We start from the raw sequence: 20,315 nt of genomic DNA, 5'->3' as shown, positions 1-20,315 counted from the left end.
GAGAAGTTGCGGCGCAATGGAAGGACTTAAACCGAGAGTATCCGGGATTATTTTTCCCCGCCGTGCGGTGCGTGTCCCGGAAGTGACGCACGGCCAAGGCCGGGCGGCCGCCCTGCCCCCGCTTCCTTTCACGCTGTCGCTGCCCGTAGGTGGTTGTGGCCACTGTGCCCAGAGGGAGGCGGCGGTGGCCAGTAATGCCTGGGAAACTCCTCTGGGGGGACATTATGGAGCTGGAAGCACCCTTGGCGGAGTCCGAGAGCCAGAAGAAGGAGAGGCAAAAGGTGGGCTGAGCATGGGCCGCGCCTCCTTTTGGGCTGCGCCGGCTTGGGCAGGGAGGGGAACTGTCTGTCCCTGATGATGGCCTGTCAGAACCGGGCCGGATCATCTGAGGGCCTCCCTTCGCGTCGCCCTCGGCCCTCTGAGGTCGCTCAGGAGCCGTTTCCACTTCCACACTCCCAACCTGGATAAAGATGGCCCTGGGCTTTGGGCCTCCCCCCCGCATGGCCCCTCAGCCCTTCCCGTTGGCGCCTGAATCTCAGAGATGGGCAGACTCAAGCTCCCATCACCGTGGAATCTGTTCTTTCTCTCCTTAAGCAGTGACGCCTGTCATTTCGTTCTCATTGGCCCTCTTAGAAGATGATTAAGAACAAATGATTGCTTTGAATATGTGTTGCTTCTGTCACCCTGTCCCCTGTGCAAGAATCCTGGGGAAAGCGATCTTAGGTTTACAAACCTCAATAACTATAGAGGCTTAAGGAAAAGTGTCACAATGAGCCTTGCCAGGATTTGTCAGTGATGGAGATCGTGTGGTTTGCATTATTAATAGCTTTTACGGTCAGTATTTTCATTCAATCCGCAGGTGTTTATTGAACCTAATTTGTACCATACTCTTTGCTGAGCACCAAGGAGGTTAAACTAAATAAGTAAAGAAATGGTCCCTGCTCTCAAGGAGCCTCTAGAGGAGTTGTAGTCTTTCCTCCTCCCACCCCCATGGCCCCAAAAAAAAAAAAAAAAAAAAAAAAAAAAAAGGTAGGAAAAGGAAAAAACATCCTGAAACGCTCAGAGGATCACAAGGTGCTGAAAAATGCCCAGGTAAAATTATTACTGGAGACATTTGACCTGGAAAAAAGAAATCAGCTGAAGAGGCTAAGGTGGCAGTATTCGGAGGCTGACATTCAACCAAAGAATGAGATTTACTTTGTATAGCCTTAGAAAGCAGAATCTACCTCTCTGACCTTATCACTAAGGTAAACTTGCCATTCCAGCTAACACTTTTATTGTGCTAAAATATACATAACATTTATCATTTTAACCATTTTTAAGTATATAGCTCTGTGACATTAAGTATATTTACATCGTTTTGCAGCTGTCACCGCCATCCATCTCCAGAACTTTTCATTGTCCCAGACTGAAACTCTGTGCCCATTAAACACCCACTTCTCATTCCTTTCTCCTTCCACTCCCAGTAACCACCATTCTACTTTCGCTCTGTGAATTTGACTACTGAAGGTACCTAGAGTGTAAGCAGAAAACCAAGCAGGTATTTTTAAAAAGGCTTCTTTTGAAATTCTTATGTTTTACATCCAAATCCTGTCCTCCTGTCAAGGCCTAGTTTATGTCTTTCCTAACAACCCTAGCGTACAGTTACCTAGTTTCAGTGGCTATCTTTATCATTTGATTGACATTTATTATGCGTTTCTATGTAAAATTAGTTCATTTTTCCTATATGTATGCCACATATTTCCGAAAAGTTCTTGAGGAAAATCACCAAATCTTTGTCCATCCTTTTGTTTCACTATATTGTTGTAAATTGGTGGCTTTCACATTGTAAATTCTCCAGAAATATGTGTTGACGGCCCTTTAACTATGAAAGATAACCAGAGATTTGGAAACAGATTGGATTACCAACTAAAAGAAATGGAGCATTATTAGAATACTGGTCTGGTGGCTAGCTGCAGTGGCTCATGCCTGTAATCCTAGCACTTTGGAATGCTGAGATGGGAGGATTGCTTGAGCCTTGGCCTCCTGAAGTGCCAGGATTACAGACATAAACCCCTGGGCCTTACCAGTTTCAATAGTTTCTACAATGACAGTGTAGTTTTTGTTTGTTTGTGTTTTGTAGAGATGGGGTCTCACTGTGTTGCCCAGGCTAGTCTTGAACTCCTGGGCTTAAGTGATCGTACCACCTTGGCCTCCCGAAGTGCTGGAATTACAGGCATGAGCCACCATGCCTGTCCAACATTGTTTATTTTTGTAATTTTTTTTTTAATCATAAAAAGGTAACAGCAGCATTGAGGTTTGTTTAAATGGCATGCAATTTGAATTTGAAATTATTTTTTATCTAATTCCATGTTTGAAATTGTTAGTGTGTGTTTCTTTAAACACATGAACAGTAAAACTTACTGGGTAGACATACTGTTTTTGTTCTATGTGCACATTAGTGTACAGAGTTTTCAATAAATGTTAAATGATATCATGCTAACCTGTATATATGTTAAGGAAATCTTCAAGCTTACAGTAACTTTCTCTTGTATTAGCAACCTAAATAAAAAAAGCTTTCAAAAGCTATAGAATAAATTTTTAACTTATTTTCAGAAAAACTTTTACATTCCTCATTGTGTAATTTCTTTTAGCTTAGTTTATGGGCTTGTGTTAATCTTTATAATTTTGTCTACATCTGTGTGATTTGGATTAATAAATAACCTTTTTGGCTGGGCATAGTGGCTTATGCTTGTAATCCCAGCAGTTTGGGAGGCCAAGGCAGGAGGATCTTTCTTTCGTTTTTTTTTTGAGATGGAGTTTCTCTGTTGTTGCCCTGACCGGAGTGCAATGGCGTGATCTTGGCTCACCACAACCTCCGCCTCCTGGGTTCAAGCGATTCTCCTGCCTCAGCCTCCCGGCTGGGATTATTGGCATGCACCACCACACCTGGCTAATTTTGTATTGTTAGTAGAGACAGGGTTTCTCCATGTTGGTCAGGCTGGTCTTGAACTCCTGACCTCAGGTGATCCACCTGCCTCAGCCTCCCAAAGTGCTGAGATTACAGGCATGAGCCACTGCGCCTGGCCAAGAGGATTTCTTGAGGCCAGGAGTTTCAGACCAGCCTGGGTAACATGGTGAGACCCTGTTTCTACGAAAAATAAAAAACTAAGTGAGCATGGTGGTGTGCGATTGTGGTCCTAGCTACCTGGAAGGCTGAAGTGGGAAGGATTTGAGCCCGGCGGTTGAGGCCACAGTGACCTGTGAATGGTGTCACTGCACTCCAACCTAGGCAACAGAGTGGGACCCTGTCTCAAAAACAAAAGAAAAAAAAAGAGTGTTCCACTAAGTTTCCTTGTAAGTGAATCTGTACAAAATTAAAAACAGTAAATGAAGAAGAGTTGAATATAAATTATATTATTTAGGCCATTGGTTTCATTTTTACAGACCTTAACACGTGAACGGAAAGAAGGAGCCTTCTCCAATTTTCCTATTTCTGAAGAGACTAGAAAGCTTCTGAAAGGTATGCGGTTTTGTTGTTGTTGTTGTTGTTTTGAGACAGAGATGGAGGTTTCAGTGAGCTGAGATCGTACCACTGCACTCCGGCCTGGGCAACAGATTGAGACTGTCTCAAAAAAAAAAAAAAAGAATAAGACTAAAAGAGCAGCTTTGTATATTTTGTAATGGTTGAAAGTTTTGCAGTAAGAATGTAGAATATGTCAGTAAAAAAACATTGATAAGGACATTTTCAAACATATAAAATTGAATAGTAAATTGAATAGAAAGATTGAACAGTATAAAGAACACATTACCTATTACCAGTCTTTAACAATGATCTTTTCTTCACCCCTGCATTTGGAACAATCCCAGTCATCATTTCATCTTCAAGTAATTGTATATATTTCTAAAATGATAACTAAGGACTCTTTAAAACCAGAGTCATTATCACAGTAGAAGAAAAACAGTAATTTTTTTTTCTTTTTTTTTGAGATGGAGTTTCACTCTTGTTGCCCAGGCTGGAGTGCAGTGGTATAATCTCAGCACGTTGCAACTTCTGCCTCCCTGGTTCAAGCGATTCTTCTGCTTCAGCCTCCCGAGTAGCTGGGATTACAGGCGCCCACCACCACACCTGGCTAATTTTTTGTATTTTTAGTAGAGACAGGTTTTCACCATGTTGGCCAGGCTGGTCTCGAACTCATGACCTCATGTGACCTGCCTGCATTGGTCTGTCTGTCGAAGTGCTGGGATTACAGGCCTGAGCCACTGCACCTGGCCTAGTAATTCTTTAATATCATTAAATACCTAGTGTGCATATTGCCATTGCTGTCTTTTTTAAATAGTTTGTTTGAATCTGGATCCAAATAGAATTCTTACATTGCTACTGATTGATATGAGTCTTAAACATTTTATAATCTATAGTTCCTTCTTTTTCTTTGCAATTTTCTGTTGAAAAAACTCATTTGTTGGCCAGGCACAGTGGCTCACACCTGTAATCCCAGCACTTTGGGAGGCCGAGGCCGGTAGATCACCTGAGATCAGGAGTTTCAGACCAGCCTGACCGATGTGGTGAAACCCTGTCTCTACTAAAAATGTAAAAATTAGCAAGGCATGGTAGCACATGTCTGTAGTCCCAGCTACTTGGGAAGCTGAGAAAGGAGAATCGCTTGAACCCGGGAGGCGGAGGTTGCAATGAGCTGAGATCGTGCCACTGAACTCTAGCCTGGGCGACAGTGTGAGACTCCATCTCAGAAAAAAACAACAGAAAAACTCATTTGTCTTATGAGTTTCCCATAGTCTGTTTTGTTGATTTGCATCCCTGTGGTTTTTATTTTTATTTTTGTACTGTTAACACCACTCAAAGATGTGGTGGATTTTCTTGTTTTTTCATGTTGGGTTTTTGTTTTTGTTTTCTTGTCGCCCAGGCTGGAGTGCAATAGCACAGTCTCGGCTCACTGCAACCTCTGCCTCCCGGGTTCAAGCGATTCTCCTGCCTCAGCCTCCTGAGTAGCTGGGATTACAGGCGCCTGCCACCATGCCCAGCTAATTTTTGTATTTTAGTAGAGATGGGGTTTCACCACGTTGGCCAGGCTGGTTTGAACTCCTGACCTCAGGTGATCCATCTGCCTCAGCCTCCCAAAGTGCTGGGATTACAGGCGTGAGCCACCATGCCCTGCCTATATATATCTTTAAGTAGAGTGCCATATTTACAATTTTTAAAATTGAGGTAAAATTCACGTAACTAAAACTAACCATTTTAAAGTGTACAATTCAGTGTCATGTAGTACATTTACAATGTACAGCCATCATTTTTATCTAGTTCCAAACATTTTCATCACCCCAAAAGGAAACCCCACAACCAGTAAGCAGTTACTCCCCATTCCCTCCTTTTTCCTTTTTTTTTTTTTGAGATGGAGTTTAGCTCTGTTGCCCAGGCTGGAGTTCAGTGGCGTGATCTTGGCTCACTGCAACCTCCACCTCCCGGGTATAGCTGGGACTACAGGTGCCCACAATTAAGTTTTTGTATTTTTAGTAGAGATGGGGTTTCACCATGTTGCCCAGGCTGGTCTCGAACTCCTGACCTCAGGTGATCCGCTGGCCTTGGCCTCCCAAAGTGCTGGGATTACAGGCGTGAGCCACTGTACCCAACCTCCATTCCCTCCTTTCTTTATCCACTGTCAATCACTAATCTGCTTTTTGTCTCAATGGATATACCTGTTTTGGATATTTCGTGTACAGTCATGTGCTGCATAACAATGTTTTAGTCAGTGATGGACCATGTATATGGTGGTACATATTCGATGGTGGTCCCATAAGATTATAATGGAGCTGTCCTATACAGGTGTATCAGTTTTTATCTTTTATGCCGTGTTCTTACTGTACCTTTTCTGTGTTTAGATATGTTTAGAGACACACATACTTACCATTGCCTACAGTGTTCAGTACAGTAACATGCTGTTTAGGTTTGTAGCCTAGGAGCGATAGGACATATCATATAGCCTAGGTGTGTGTAGTAGGCTATACCCTAGGTTTGTGTACGTACGCTCTGATATTTGCATAATGATGAAGCCGCCTAACAATACATTTCTCAGAACGTATCCCTGCCATTAAGCAATGCGTGACTGTAAATGTAATCATACCATATGTGACTTTTTATGTCATTTCATTCATTTAGCGTAATGTTTTTGAGGTTCATTCATATTATAATTTTTATTATGTACAATGAAATGCAAAATCTTGTGTACATTTGCCTATTTTTGAAAAATTCATATGTGTGTAACCCAAACCCTTATCACCATATCAATATTGCCATCATCCTAGAAAGTTCCCTCATGCCCCTTCCCAGTCGGTATCCCCGGTTCAGAGACAACCAGTGTTCTGATTTTTCTTCTGCAATTGATTGGTTTTGCCTGTTCTGGAACTTCATATAAATGAAATTATACTGTGTGTGCTCATTTTCTGTTAAGACTTTATTCGGCATTTTTTTTTTTTTTTTTTTTTTTGAGACGGAGTCTCGCTCTGTTGCCGGGGCTGGAGTGCATTGGCTGGATCTCAGCTCACTGCAAGCTCCGCCTTCCGGGTTTACGCCATTCTCCTGCCTCAGCCTCCAGAGTAGCTGGGACTACAGGCGCCCGCCACCTCGCCCGGCTAGATTTTTGTATTTTTTAGTAGAGACGGGGTTTCACCGTGTTAGCCAGGATGGTGTCGATCTCCTGACCTCGTGATCCGCCCGTCTCGGCCTCCCAAAGTGCTGGGATTACAGGCTTGAGGCACCGCGCCCGGCCATTCGGCATTTTTTTTAAGGTTCATATTGTTCCATGTATATCAGTAGTTAGTTTCTTTTAATTGCTGAATGGTATTCTGTTTGAATATACTGCAGTTTGTTTATTCTTTCATCAGTTTATTGATGGCCATTTACTATATTGTTTTTAAGTGCTGCTGAGGAGAGTCTTTGTCTTACAGTCTCCCAGGAAGGCTAATTTGTGACCGGATAGAAAAACTACACAAGAGAAGTATTTTAAAATAATTTTAATGAAACAAATACTGTGATATTTTCTTTCTTCAAAGCATTTGGCCATCCAGTGTCATTGGTCTCAGAGGCCGGCAGTTATTGGAGATGTCCTTCAAGTCTATAGTGGGTCTGAAAGGAGGGCTATTATTTTCTGTGAGACCAAAAAGAATGTAACTGAAATGGCCATGAATCCACACATAAGACAGGTAAGTCTTTTTTTCATGCTTTCTCTAATTGAAATTATGGGGGTGAATCACTGAACGAAAATTATATTGTCCTTTGTGGACCAGATTTCATAGTCATTCTCAAAATTGAGTTGTAAGGCTGGGTGTGGTGGCTCACACCTGTAATCCTGTGACCTGGTAAGTCAGGATAGATGTTATCAGTTTTGTTTGTTTGTCTTGAGACAGGGTCTCCCTGTTATGCCCAGGCTGGAGTACAGTGGGACAATCATGGCTCACTGCATTCTTGACTTCCTGGGCTCAGGTGATTCTCCCACCCCAGCCTCTTGAGTAGCTGGGACTACAGGCACGTGCCACAATGCCCAGCTAATTTTTTGCATATTTTGTAGAGATGAGATTTCACCATGTAGCCCAGGCTGGTCTTGAACTCCTGGGCTCAAGGAATTCCCCCCCCCGACCCCACCCCGGCCTTGTAGCCTGCCAAAGTGCTGGGATTACAGGTGTGAGCCATCACACCTGACCTCTATCAGATGTTATCATTTTTTTTTTTAAGACTTTGAAAATGTGATCTGGAAAATATAAAAGTTGAAACAAAATGAATTTCTATGGGTAAGAGAGGGTAATATTTTAGAGTTGTGTTATAAAACTGCAAATTTTTATTAAATTACTAAATCAGAATACTAAATCCATGTGTCTTTTTCTTTCTCAAAAAATATCTTTTGGCTGGGTGCGGTGGCTCACGGCTGTAATCCAGCACTTTGGGAGGCCAAAGCAGGTGGATTGCCTGAGGTCAGGAATTCAAGACCAGCCTGGTCAACATGGTGAAACCCCATCTCTACTAAAAATATAAAAATTAGCCGGTGTGGTGGTGGGTGCCTGTAATCCCAGCTGCTCAGGGAGCTGAGGCAGGAGAATCGCTTGAACCCAGGGTTGGAGGTTGCGGTGAGCTGAGATCATGCCACTCACTCCAGCCTGGATGACAGAGTGAGACTCTGTCTCAAAAAAAAAAAAAAAGAAATAACCTTTTATAGAAAATGTCAAACACGTACAAAAGTTGATAGAATCACGTAAGGAACCCCTATGTATTCATCCTCCAGCTTCAATAATTATTTTATCTATATGCTAACCTACCTCCTTTTTCAGAATTATTTTGATGCAAACCCTAGATATCATATTATTATATCCATAAATGTTTGGATATGTATCTCTAAAAGAAAAGGATTTAAAAAAAAAACCAACAATACTGTTATCCCTTCTAAAAAATTAATATTTCAAAATATTAATTTTACATTATCAGTTGTCTTAGAAATATTTATTTTCTTGTATTGTTTGTTTTCTTGAATCTGGGTCCAAATAAGATTTTTACATTGTGTGATTATTAAGTTGCTTTTAATATATAGATTTCTCCTTTATGTATTTTTTATAGCTTTTTTTGTTTAAGAAACTACATTGTCATAAATCTAGAGTATTGCTTCCCCATGATGTCATTTAACATGTTCCTCTGTCTTCTATATTTTCTGAATATTCAGATTTGTTTGTTTGTTTGTTTAGGGCAGAACTGCTTCATAGGTGGTGTGCTTCTGGCAGGAGATATATGTGTCTAGTTCTTTTTGTGATGCTAACATCCACCAATAATCAGTGCCATCAGTTCTTATGTCAGTGTCTCCAGTCATTTTTGTTGTTTGTGACTTGTTATTGGGTAGATTCCTGAGAAAGGACTTATGGAAACAGTACTGCCTATTGATAATATCTTTTTTTTTTTTGAGGCGGAGTCTCGCTCTGTCACCCAGGCTGGAGTGCAGTGGCCGGATCTCAGCTCACTGCAAGCTCTGCCTCCCAGGCCCACGCCATTCTCCTGCCTCAGCCTCCCGAGTAGCTGGGACCACAGGCGCCTGCCACCGCGCCCGGCTAATTTTTTTGTATTTTTAGTAGAGACGGGGTTTCACCGTGTTAGCCAGGATGGTCTTGACCTCCTGACCTTGTGATCCGCCCGCCTCAGCCTCCCAAAGTGCTGGGATTACAGGCTTGAGCCACTGCGCCCGGCTGATAATATCTTATATGTGACTTTATACCTGAAAATTATTTTGGCTGTATATAAAATTCTTGGTTCACATTTTCTTTCCTTCATTGTCTTAAGTATCTTACTTTACAGTTTTTGAAACAAAGCATCGCTATAAAAAGTGAGATGCCAGTCTAATCTTTTTTCTTTATATGTGATTTTCTTAAAATCTTTTTTCTAAGTGATTTCCTTTAAAAATCAGTGGTTTTACTAGAATATATTTTTGTGGTGTTTTTTGTCAGTTTTTCTGGGTACTCAGTGTGCGCTTTCAATTTGTAGTTTCATATGTATTTTTTAAAAGTTTCATCAAAATTTTCTTGAATTACAATTTTTAGCGTTTGGTTTTCCAGTTGCTTTGGTTTTCTTCTTTAAGGACTCTTGTTGTGCATATGTTGGCTCTCTTTTTCGAATCTCCTTTGTCACATCTAATCTTTTTCATCTTTTTCCTTATTCAGTTTTCAAAATTTCTCTTTTTTTTAAGAGATAGGATCGTGCTGTGTTGCCCACATGGGAGTGCAGTGGCTATTCACAGATGTAATCATGGCACTTGATAGCTTTGAGCTCCTATAGCTGGGACTGTAGGCATGCACCACTACACATGCCTCAAAATTTCCCATTTTTAAGAAATCTGTTGTGTTTATTTGATCTTTTACTCTTTCTCATATAGTCTTCGTTTGTGAAGTTATCTTTTATTTCTACTTCTTTCTTGAGTTATTTTATCTCATTGAAAAACTGAAAAGTTTTTCTTAATTTGATTTTTATTCTTCACCATAGCATTAAAATTTTTTCTTTCAGCAGGCATAGTGGCTCACACCTGTAATCTCAGCACTCTAGGAGCTAAGTCAGGAGGATTGCTTGAGCCCAGGAGTTCAAGACAAGCCTGGGCAACGTAGCGAGACCCTGTCTCTACAAAAAATTTAAAAATTAGCCAGAGGTGGTGGTGTGTGCCTGTAGTCCCAGCTACTTGGGAGGCTGAAGTGGGAGAACTTTATGAGTCCAGGAGCTAGAGGTTACAATGAGCTATGATCATGACGCTGTACTCTATCCTGGGTGATAGAGTCACCCAGGACTTTTTTTTTTTTGAGAGTCTCCCTCTATTGCCCAGGCTTGAGTGTAGTGGTACAATCTCGGCTCACTGCAACCTCTGCCTCCTGGGTTCAAGCGATTCTCCTGCCTCAGCCTACATGTGCTGTGTGCCACTACACCCTGCTAGTTTTTGTACTTTTAGTAGAAACAGGGTTTCACCATATTGGTCAGGCTGGTCTCAAACTCCTGACCTCGTGATCTGACCGCCTTGGCCTCCCAAAGTGCTGGGATTACAGGTGTGAGCCACCGCACCCAGCTGAGTATGACCCTTTCTCTAAAAAAAAAAAAAAAAAAAAAAAAAGAATCTGTGTTTGTGTGTGTATATATATAATTTTAAAAACTTTTATGTATTATTTATGTATTTAATATATATATTTTATATATATATTTTTTTTTTTTCTGAGATGGGGTCTTTGTCACCCAGGCTGGAGTGCAGTGGCATGATCTTGGCTCACTGCAGCCTTCACCTTCCAGGTTCAAGTGATCCTCCCACCTCAGCCTCCTGAGTACCTGAGACCACAGGTGCGTGCTACCATGCCTGGCTAAGTTTCATTTTTGTAGAGATGGGATCTCTCTAAGTTGCCCAGGCTGCTCTTAATCCTGAGCTCAAGCAATCCACTTGCCTCTGCTTCCCAAAGTGCTGGGATTACAGGCGAGAGCCACTGTGCCCAGCCGATATATAATTTATCTGTATATTTTATTTTATTTCTTTTTTTTTTTTTTTTTTTTTTTGAGACGCAGTTTCACTCTTATCACCCAGGCTGGAGTGCAGTGGCAAGATCTCGGCTCACTGCAACCTCCTCCTCTTACGTTCAAGTGATTCTTATGCCTCAGCCTCCAGAGTAGCTGGGATTACAGGTATGTACCACCATACCTGGCTAATTTTTGTATATTTAGTAGAGATGGGGTTTCACCATGTTGGCCAGGTTGGTCTCGAACTGCTGACCTCAAGTGATCTGTCTGCCTCAGCTTTCCTAAGGACTGGGATTATAGGCATGAGCCACCGTGCCCAGCCATATATGTTTGTTTGAGTTCATTCAAAATGATATGCTTTTATTTGTTTTGTGGATAAGCTTTTCTAGATCACTTTATTGGTGGAGATAGTCTGCTTTTTTATTTTTATTTTTATTTTTGTGAGACGGAGTCAATCTCTGTGGCCCATGCTAGAGTGCAGTAGTATGATGTCAGCTCACTGCGACCTCTGCCTCCCAGGTTCAAGCAATTCTCCTGCCTCAACCTCCAGAGTAGCTGGGATTACAGGCACCGGCACCACGCCCAGCTAATTTTTGTATTTTTAGTAGAGATGGGGTTTCACCATGTTGGCCAGGCTGTCTAGAACTCTTGACCTCAAATGATCCGCCCACCTAGGCCTCCCAAAGTGCTGGCATTACAGGCATCAGCCACCGTGTCTGCCAAAAATTTTTTTTTTTAAGAGACAGGGTCCCGCCATGTTGCCAGTGTTGGAGTGCCTTGGCTATTCACAGACACATTAATTGCACATTGCAGCCTCTAACTCCTGGCCTTAAGGGATCCTCTCTCATCAGCCTCCTGAGTAACTGGGATTACAGGCATGTGCCACTGCTCCCAGCTTATTCTGCTGCTGCTTCTTTTTTTCCTTCCTAACTACTTTCTGTGAGAGTTGAGTGTGATCTTTTCTGTTGCTCATTTTTAGATTAAGTTAAACTTTTTGAACTGTAGATGGGAAGGCATTGGTGAGAATACTTCTGGCATCACAGCTCTAGAGCTGCTGCTTCTGTTATTTTTGTTAGTGCTTAAAATATAGTCTGTAAATTATATCTGAGTAAAGCTGTTTTTTAAAAAAGGTCTACTTTCTGAGCTCTAGCTGTGTCTTTCCTCACTTTTCTCTGTTTTTTTTTTTTTTCTTTGATCCTGTTATTCTTGGCATCCTTAGTTTAGATCCTCTGTCCAGCAGTTTCTCCTCAGTATGGGGCTTTGTCCCAGAAAGTGAGCATTGGCTGTTAGTTTAGAAAGTTCATATAGGGCCCAGCTTGCTCCAGTCCCCGCAGACCTTAACTCTGGCTCCTCATAATCACCCTCAAGTATATAAAAATCCTCCCAGGTTCAGCTGCTGTTGTCAACAATTTGTTTGAGAATACGCCTTCCAGGTAGCTTTTCATTAAGTTTTCAAGATGGCAGACCTGAAAGACTAGGTCCCTGAATCGCCTGTTCTTAGGACTAGCAAATTCCCCCACATAGATAAAAGAATTTATCCTTCCCTGCTCTTTTTTTTTTTTTTTTTTTGAGGAGTTTTGCTCTTGTTGCCCAGACTAGAGTGCAATGGCAGGATCTTGGCTCACCACAACCTCTGCCTCCCGGGTTCAAGTGATTCTCCTGCCTCAGTCTCCCAAGTAGCTGGGATGACAGGCATGCACCACCACCATGCCCAGCTAATTTTTTTTTTGTATTTTTAGTAGAGACAGGGTTTCTACATGTTCGTCAGGCTGGTCTCGAACTCTCAACCTCAGGTGATCCACCGTCCCACAGTGCTGGGATTACAGGCATGACCCACCGCGCCCAGCCTTTGCTCATGTTTTGGAAATCATGAGACCATTTTGTCACTTACTTGTTACATGTGTTGTCTGTGGATTTTTAGTTTTGTTATCGTAGTTGATATGTGTTATGTGGGAACTAGAGACTCAGAGTTACTGTCTTCCCCAGTGTCATTTTAATAATTGTATAGCATTAGCTTTGATGTTTAAATGTCCAGTATAGGCCAGGCATGCCTATAATTCTAGCACTTTGGGAGGCTGATGTGGGAGGATCACTTGAGGCAGCATAATGAGACACCGTCTCTATAAAAAGTTAAAAATTAGCCAGGGTCGGCTGCAGTGACTCACGCCTGTAATCCTAGCATTTTGGGAGGCCGAGGCAGGTGAATTGCCTGAGCTCAGGAGTTCAAGACCACCCTGTGCAACATGGTGTAACCTGGTGTCCACTAAAATACAAAAAATTAGCCAGGTGTGGTGGTGCACAACTGTAGTCCAGCTATTTGGGAGGCTGAGGCACAAGAATCACTTGAACCTGGGAGGTGGAGGTTGCAGTGAGCCGAGATCGCGCCATTGCACTCCATCCTGGGCAACAAAGCAAGACTCTGTCTCCAAAAAAAAAAAAAAAAATTAGCCAGGTGTGGTGGCATGTTCCTGTATTCCTGTCTACTTGGGAGGCTGAGGCAAGAGGATTGCTCGAGCCCAGGAGTTAGAGGTTGCAGTGAACTATGAACATGACACTGCATTCCAGCCTGGGTGCAAAGTGAGACCCTGCCTCTTTTTTTTTTTTTTTTTTGAGACAGAGTTTCACTGTCGCCCAGGCTGTAGTGCAGTGGCGCCGTCTGCTCACTGCAAGCTCCGCCTCCCAGGTTCACGCCATTCTCCTGCCTCAGCTTCCCATATAGCTGGGACTACAGGCGCCCACCACCACGCCCGGGTAATTTTTTATATTTTTAATAGAGACAGGGTTTCATCATGTTAGCCAGGATGGTCTCAATCTCCTGACCTCGTGATCTGCCCGCCTCGGCCTCCCAAAGGGCTGGGATTACAGGTGTGAGCCACCGCTCCCAGCAAACCTATCTCTTAAAACAATAAAGGCTGGGGGCCATGGCTCACGCCTGTAATCCCAGCACTTTGAGAGGCCGAGGTGGGCAGATCACGAGGTCAGGAGATCGAGACAATCCTGGCTAACATGGTGAAACCCCATCTCTACTAAAAAATACAAAAATTAGCCAGGCGTGGTGGTGGGCACCTGTAGTCCCAGCTACCTGGGAGGATGAGGCAGGAGAATGACGTGAACCCGGGAGGCAGAGGTTGCAGTAAGCCAAGATCATGCCACTGAACTCCTGCCTGGGAGACAGAGCGAGATTCCGTCTCAAAAAAAATAAATAAAATAAAATAAAGTCCTCTATAAACAGATAGATGCTAAATAGTGAAAGAGTGGTAGAAGGTAATTGATTTACCTTTCTTTTTGTTGCTTTAAAACATTCAGTAGCAGTTGTCTTGCAGAAGCTACTTTTAATCTTGAAGAAATTGCCTTGCTACAAAGGCTAGGGGAGAATTCCCCTTTCAGTGGACAATAATCAGGCCAGGGGCGGTGGCTCACGCCTTTAATCCCAGTACTCTGGGAGGCCGAGGCGGGCAGATCACCAGGTCAGGAGATCGAGAGCATCCTGGCTAATACAGTGAAACCCTGTCTGTACCAAAAAATACAAAAAATTAGCCAGGCGTAGTGGCGGGCATCTGTACTCCCAGGTACTCAGGAGGCTGAGGTAAGAGAATGGTGTGAACCTGGGAGGCAGAGCTTGCAGTGATCAAAGATCACTCCACTGCACTCCAGCCTACCTGGGCGACAAAGCAAGACTCTGTCTCAAAAATAATAGTAGTAATAATAATAATAAGAGTAATCTGTTTCTGTGATTTGGAGAATGGAATTCTCCATTCTGCTGGGTGACTGCTATTTAGGTAGAAAGTACTAGTAGTATCTCATTACGAGTTATATGGTTTTTTATGGATTAACCAGAGAACCTGAATAGTTTCTTTTTTTTTATTTTTAAATTGTCATTTACTTGTAAAAAGTCAAGTTTTACTTGGCTTCCCCCAGCAACAAATGCCTTCTAAATTCTAAAAAGCTGGTTTTGGTGGTACACCTGTAATCCCAGCTACTCAGGAGGTTGGGGCGGGAGGATTGATTAAGCCCCAGGCAACACAGCAAGAACCCCCTCTCTGAATGAATGAATGAATCATTAAACAGTCTGTCTCTCTCACGAAGAGAGGAACACACACACACACACACATTTGGAAAAAAAATATATTCAAAAGTTGGAGACTGGAAACCATCACTGATACCATGAATGTAGTATGTTCCTCTTAGGACAAATTGTCAAGTAAAAAAAAACCCTGTGTTCTTTTTTTTTTGAGACAGGATCTTACTCTGTCACCCAGAGTAAGATTGCACTTCATTGCTGAAGTGCAGTGGTGTGATTATGGCTCACTGCAGCCTCAATCTCCTAGGCTCAAGTCGTTCTTCCACCTCAGCCTCCCAACCAGCTGGGACTACAGGCATGCGCCACCACACCTGGCTAACTTTTTATTTTTTGTAGAGAAAGGATCTCCTTGTATTACCGAGGCTGGTCTCGAACTCTTTGCCTCAAGCAGTCCTCCCACCTCAGCCTCCCAAAGTGCTGGGATTACAGGCATGAGAAAAAATCCTGTGTTGCAATTGAAAAATTCACTATGAAAAACGGTCCAGCTTATTTAAAGTATATTGTTTATAACTTTTTTTCAAAAGTTAGATGTTTCTTCTCTGGAAATATTTTTCTTAACTTGTGTTATATGATAACCACGCAAATTTATTTTCTTTTTTTTTTGAGACGGAGTCTTGCTCTGTCGCCCAGGCTGGAGTGCAGTGGCCGGATCTCGGCTCACTGCAAGCTCCACCTCCTGGGTTCATGCCATTCTCCTGCCTCAGCCTCCCGAGTAGCTGGGACTAGAGGCGCGTGCCACCTCGCCCGGCTAGTTTTTTTGTATTTTTTAGTAGAGACGGGGTTTCACTGTGTTAGCCAGGATGGTCTCGATCTCCTGACCTCGTGATCCGCCCGTCTCGGCCTCCCAAAGTGCTGAGATTACAGGCTTGAGCCACCGCGCCCGCCAAATTTATTTTCTTATTTGGCTAACCTTTCCCAGTTTCTGCTGAGGTCTTTTTGTATTCTTGTCTGTACTTTAAATATTAGTATTCCTTACAGATCTGATTCTTACTCTACGTATTTTTCATGGAGGAAAAACATAGTGATTAATAGCACAGACTTGGGAGTCAGATTGGGGTTTAAATCTCAGTTGTGCTACTTACTAGCATAATTTTGTACCTACGTACATATGCACACATACTTACGTACATATATTGTCCTGCTTTTAAGAAGTGGTATTTCAAGTACCTGCTTTTGGTGAAGAAAAAGTAAATTAAAAAAAAAAAGTATTAGCCAGGTGTGGTGGCCCATGCCTGTTATCCCAGCACTTTGGGAGGCCAGGGCAGAAAGACTACTTGAGCCCAGGGATTTGAGACTAGCATGGGCATTTCATTTATATAGTAGATATATTTTTAAAGGGAGTCTTATGCATGAATTAAACATTTTAAAATGTATTATGGAAATTGTATTAATTAAGCTTCCTATTTAAAGGGATACTTTTGAGCCGGCTGCCATGGTTGATGCCTATAATTCTAGCTACTCAGGAGGCTGAGGTGGGAGGATCTCTTAGCCCAGTATTTTGAGGTTGTAATGAGCTATGATTTTGCCATTGCACTGTAGCTTGGGCAACAGAGCAAGATCCCATCTCTTAAATATAAATGAATAATAAAAGGATGTTTCCTGTCTTGGGAAGCCAAGACAGGAAAATTTATTGAGGCCAGGCATTCAAAAGCAGCCTGGGAAGCATAGCGAGAATCTGTCTCTACAACAAATAAAAAAATTGCCTAGATGTGGTGGGACACACCTGTGGTCCAAGCTACTGAGGAGGCTGAGGTGAGAAGCATTTCTTGAGTCCGGGAGGTCGAGGCTACAGTGAGCAATAATCATGCCACTGCACTCCACCCTGGGCGAAAGAGTGAGACCCTGTCTCCAAAATAAATAAATAAAATTTAAAAGGTGGTATTAAAAATTACTTTTTTTTTTTTTTTTTTAACCATTTTAAGATTTAGATGAGCGTCCCCGGCGTTGGCGTTGGCGTCATCGTCCTGGTCTCCGTCCGCCAGGCGCTCCCGCACCCTTGCTGACCCTGCCGCCCGCAGCCCTGGCGCTCCCTGCGGGCCCTGCCGAGGCTGTGCCAGCGCGCGCCCTGAGAGTCGGTGGGCGCCGACTGCGGCCACCGCTTCTGTTGGGCGTGCGTGGTGTGCTTCTGGGCCGAGGAGGATGGGCCCTTCACGTGCCCCGAGTGCGCCAACGACTGCTGGCAGCACGCCGTGGAGCCTGGCCGGCTCCCGCGTAGCCGCCGCCTTCTGGCGCTCGAGGCGGTGACCGTGGCGCCGGCGCGCAATGGCCGGGCCAGCGAGGCCTAGCTGCAGCTGCTGTGCCGCACTGACGCCGGCCCGCTCTGCGCCGCCTGTCGCCTGGCTGCGGGCCTCGAGCCACCCGAGTGGGAGCCGCGCTGGAGGAAGGTGCTGTGCGGCAAGGAGAACAAGGAGTCTGTGGAAATCATGAGAAAGAACTTGAATGACGCCCGGGACCTGCATGACCAGGCGGAGTCAGCCGCTGCAGTGTGGAAGGGACACGTGATGGACCATAGGAAGAAGGACTGACCAACTACAAGAAGCTGCGGGCCTTCTTTGTGGAGGAGGAGGAGCACTTCCTGCAGGAGGCTAAGAAGGAGGAGGGGCTCCTCAGGGAGGGGCTTCTCGCTCAGATCACTGCTGAGACAAAGCACCGGAACCTGGGCCTCAGCATGCTGCTGCAGTGATGGCGCCAACCCGCGGCAGTCCCAGAGCTGGAGGCAGGAGGATGGATCCTCATCTCCCTGGGAAGTGTCAGCGTGTGGCTGTCAGGGAAGTGTGGAAGGCGCCCAGCCTTGGGTCCATTTATATAGTTGTGTGTTTCAACAATGTCTCTATCCTTTACTCTGAGGTGTGAGTGTTTTGGGGGCTGCAAACACCTCCTGGTAGAGGCTGGACCTGAGGATCCTTCTGACCTGTGCCTGACCCTTCCTGAAGTCCTGGCCACAGCCCATCCTCCATGAGTCCCGGCAGCTCTGGGCCATGCCCTTCCTTGGTCACCCATCTGCCCTTCACCTTGTCATCCAGGGACCCAGACCCTGCACCTTCCATGCGGGCCCACAGATCCTTGGCAGGTACCTGAGGTGCACCGTTGAGTGTCAAATTTGGGGTTAGCATCCAGAAAGAAGAACGCACATGAGGCTCTGTGAAGGCTGGAACTCAGGGCTTCAGGGAAGAGAAAGGAAGACGATTGCACCTTGATGCCTCCTGAGGAAGCGGCCCTCCTCTTGAGGTGGGCGTGGGCCCCACCCAGCGTTATCAGTGTGGCTCTGTCCACGTCCCCCTTCCTGGCCCCCACCCTGCTTCTGTGTCTCCCAGGAGCCCTCCCTGTGCTCCACCTGCCTCTGCAGAAGGAACTCTCTCCGTTTCCCTGGGTGAGGGGACTGGCAGGTGGCAAACCCCATTTAGCCTCTCCAGGTCCTGCCATGGTGTCTCATCTTGCCGTTCTCTCTGGCTCTTTCTCTCTTCCCATTTCCTTTAGTAGTTGAATTTTGCAAAGCTCGTAGCAGTAGCTCAGTTGTCTGCAGCATCCTTGTGTGTAGATAAATTAGTGGACAGAAACTCAGCACTGGGGACAAGATTGCAAAGTCAGGGACATAGATGGAGGCAGATGTTGAGATTTGGGTACAGCTGGGCTTGTGAGCAGTGCCTGTTTCCAGATGAAGCCTTTCAGCACTTCCAAGTCCCCAGCCTTTCGTGCGATGTCTGTGAGTTTGACCTACCCAGTGTGTGGGCTGGAAATGCTGAATAAAGTGGGTTTGTGTCAAAAAAAAAAAAAAAAAAAAAAAAAAGATTTAGATGGGCCAGGCACAATGACTTACGTCTGTAATCCCAGCACTTTGGGAGGCCAAGGCAGGAAGATCACTTGAGCTCAGGAGTTTAAAACAAGCCCGGGCAACATAGTGAGACTTCGTCTCTATTTTACTAAAAAAAAAAATTATTTAATTTCTTTTCTCGAAGCAAGGAGTCAATTAATACAGGAATATAGAAGTATAGATATGTATAGATAGATCTAATCACTCCTATGGCTCCAGTCATTGAGTATATGCTAATAATACCCAAATCTTTTTCTCACTGGGATCTGCCTCAAGAATACTAGACGTACTGGCTACAGACACACCAACCTTTATGTTCCTAAACCTAAATTAATTAACTTTCTTTTTTTTTTTTTTTTTAATTAACTTTCTATACTCCTATACCCACTCTGTCTCCAGCGTTCACTAGAGCTAAATAATACATCTACCCATTGCTTAAACCGGAAATTTATGTGTCACTCTTGAATTTATTCCTTACCCTTGGCCATCCAGCCAACTACATAGTATTTTTGGATTCTGTCTCCTGTGGTTTAAAGTGTTACATTTATTTCTTTTTTCTTTTCTTTTCTTTTTTTTTCTTGTGATGAGTCTTGCTTTTTCGCCAGGCTGGAGTGCAGTGGCGCAATCTCGGCTCATTGCAACCTCTGCCTCCCGGGTTCAAGCGATTCTCCTGCCTAGCCTCCCAAATAGCTGGTATTACAGGCGTGTGCCACCACACCCCGCTCATTTTTGTATTGTTAGTGGAGATGGGATTTCACCGTGTTGGCCAGGGTGGTCTGGAACTCCGGCCTCAAGCAGTCCACCCATCTTGGCCTTCCAAAGTACTGGGATTACAGGTGTGAGCCACTGTGCCCAGTGGTTCCTTCCTTTCTTTCTCCCTCCCTCCTTCTCTCTCTCCCTTCCTCTTTCCCTCCCTCCCTTCCTTCCTGTTTCTCTCGTCAGCCAGGCTGGAGTGCAATTGTGTGATCTCGGCTCATTGCAACCTCCACCTCCCGGGTTCAAGCGATTCTCCTGCCTCAGCCTCCTGAGTAGCTGGGACTACAGGCACGCACCACCACACCCAGCTAATTTTTGTTTTTTTTTAGTAGAGACGAGGTTTCACCATTTTGGCCAGGATAGTCTCAGTCCCTTGACCTCATGATCTGCCCACCTTGCCCTCCCAAAGTGCTGGTATTACAGGTGTGAGCCACTGCCCCCGGCCTCTTTTTTTTTTTTTTTTTGGTTTTTTTTTTTTTTTCCGGGTTTTTTTTTTTTTTTTGAGATGGAGTCTTAGCTCTTTACCGAGGCTGGAGGTGTAGTGTCACGATCTCGGCTCACTGCAAGCTCCACCTCCCGGGTTCACACCATTCTCCTGCCTCAGCCTCCCCGGTAGCTGGGACTATAGGCGTCTGTTACCATGCTCGGCTAATTTTTTG

At 44.2% G+C, this 20,315-nt stretch overlaps 1 pseudogene; it reads left to right on the top strand.

The window, feature by feature from the left end:
• Positions 1-90: 90 nt before the first annotated feature.
• On the top strand, positions 91-17,963 carry LOC113223337 (annotated as a pseudogene).
• Positions 17,964-20,315: the final 2,352 nt, after the last annotated feature.

The sequence above is a fragment of the Piliocolobus tephrosceles genome, chromosome 9, assembly GCF_002776525.5.
Source record: "Piliocolobus tephrosceles isolate RC106 chromosome 9, ASM277652v3, whole genome shotgun sequence".
NCBI classification, from domain to species: Eukaryota; Metazoa; Chordata; class Mammalia; order Primates; family Cercopithecidae; genus Piliocolobus; species Piliocolobus tephrosceles.
This window is presented reverse-complemented; position numbering and strand designations above follow the sequence as displayed.